This window comes from Squalius cephalus (assembly GCF_949319135.1).
Source record: "Squalius cephalus genome assembly, chromosome: 4".
NCBI lineage: Eukaryota > Metazoa > Chordata > Actinopteri > Cypriniformes > Leuciscidae > Squalius > Squalius cephalus.
Window position 1 is genome coordinate 15,476,045 of NC_137125.1, and position 2,247 is coordinate 15,478,291.

At 41.7% G+C, this 2,247-nt stretch overlaps 1 long non-coding RNA gene across 1 annotated transcript; it reads left to right on the forward strand.

Moving 5' to 3' along the window:
- Positions 1-848: 848 nt before the first annotated feature.
- LOC307156661 lies at positions 849-1,925 on the forward strand. Its single transcript, XR_013820765.1, has 4 exons — positions 849-944; positions 1,024-1,134; positions 1,216-1,281; positions 1,566-1,925. It is a non-coding gene; the product is annotated as an uncharacterized lncRNA (long non-coding RNA).
- The last annotated feature ends 322 nt before the right edge of the window (positions 1,926-2,247 follow it).

Consider the following 2,247-nt stretch of genomic DNA (forward strand, 5'->3'; position numbering starts at 1 on the left):
ACATGAGCATTTAGAATGAGTTCTATAGTTATGTGCGTTTGAATATATGCAGGTTTGGAATTCCCTACAAGCCAAGCCTAAACAAAGTACTTGTCTTTCCCTATAAATTTTGATAAAGAATTTTATTTTATTTTGTTGCTTTGGGGTAGGAACGCGAAACGGATTTTCCCGACAACGCCTTATCTGTAGAGTGGTAGTGGGATCCTCCATAGGGAGAGACTAGTTGGCACTTCAGCACTGCGTTGTCATCGGTCCAGGCGAAGGTCCTTCGTCAGATCTGGATACGGCCTGGATCCGGCAGGCTGCAGGAAAACCTCGGGATAAACACAGACACTAAAATTAGCGTAGATGCCATTCTTCTCATGATGTAACGAGTACATCAGGATTTTTGGGAAGTGTTCCCGGTTCCGGCTGACCTAATCTATGCAGCCTAACATTAAATTATAGAAGTCTATAATGTATTATGTGAAAGCTAGGTCAAAGAGATGTGTCTTTAATCTGGCTTTGAACTGACAGAGTGTATGCTTCCCGGACAATGGTAGGAAGACTGTTCCAGAGTTTTGGTGCTAAATAGGAAAAGGATCTACCGCCAGCAGTCGATTTTGATATTCTAGGTATTATCAACTGGCCGGAATTTTGAGATCGCAATAGACGTGACGGACTATAATGCGTTAAGAGCTCGCTCAAATACTGCGGAGCTAACCCATTTAGTGCTTTGTAAGTGATCAGCAATATTTTAAAATTGATGCGATGTTTAATAGGGAGTGTGGGGATCTAGGCAGGCATACAACTCAGCTGCATCACATTCACTCAATCAATCATGTGATCTGTTGTAAGGTCACATGACTAATCAGGAAGTGATAAATGTTTGCTGGCTGCAAGGCAGACTCTTTCGTGTTGAGGCTAGATACTGTTGTGTGAGTTGGGCTCCCTTTTTCATGCAGGTAAAATTGGTCATTGCAGAGCATGTTTAATCACTGCCATTGAATTTTAATACTTATTTATTTTATTTTATTTTATTAGGGTAATTCTAGAAGCGCGTGTCTACTCTTCACGGAGGACACATGCTTCTGCATGGAGTGTTGACATTTATGAAGTCACCCCCAGTGTGACTCGAGCTGCTGAGCTGCACTGGTAAATGCCTCTATGTACATTTTCCATTGAATGTTTTATATCTGCATTGAAACATGTTTTAACGACTTTCTCTGTTTGTAGCAACGGAACGTTCACCTTTTCTCTGCATGTGTTAACGCGCTGTGGGACAGTTGAGCATACTGAAAAGTAGGCCTATATTTTCTAGTTATGTTTTAGTTGGCTATGCTGTTTATTGAGGTTGGTAACTTACATGCTTGGTTTCTTTTGAAAAGGGACCAGGCCAGCCACTGTTTTCCTGTAATTCATAGGCATTTCTTTATTGCTTCCTGGTGTTTGATTTGTTTGTTTGTTTGGTTATTCATAATTTTGTCACTCATGTGCCACATTCAGAGTATTTCTTATTTTGACTAAGTGTTGCCATTTATGCTGGTGATTCTCCTCTCTAACTACAGTGTATGTCTTCTGCGTAGGTTATCCTTGTACAAGGCCGGATCCACACTGATGCTTTGCCCCTTCTCTTCAGGGGACCACACTGGGAGAGACACTGTATTGGTGTGTACTTATAACTGCAACACGGTGTGATATTTTGTAGTGGTATATAAAGATCTTAAGTGTGTAGTGCTTGTGTTGCATGCTTCGACTGGTGTTGGGTTGCTGTCTCCTGTTTCTGTCTCCCCAGGGGCCTCCTGAGCAGGGGTTTTGCATTGGCTGATCCGACCTTCCTAGATTGAGGAAAATCCACCAGTCATTTATCACAGTATTTTTAAGATTTGTTTTAAATAACTTTTCTACGTCTTTTGTACTAATGTAATAAATTTGGAGTACATTTACATTTCTGCCTTTTGTTGACTGTCCCTTTGCGGGGATAAACGTATTATTAGCCACACTACATTCATAGAAAGAGTTGGGGTTCCTCCTGCCCATCATCAGGGGGTGGCATAGTCAGACTTAAAATAAGGTATACTGCATGGCAGGTACCACAGGAGCCAATGCAGTTTTGACAGAACCGGGCTAATATGGTCATACTTCCTGGTTCTGGTAAGAACTCGAGCTGCTGCGTTTTGAACCAGCTGTAGTTTGTTTATTAAGCGTGCAGGACAACCACCCAGTAGAGCATTACAATAATCTAGCCTTGAGGTCATGAACGCATGA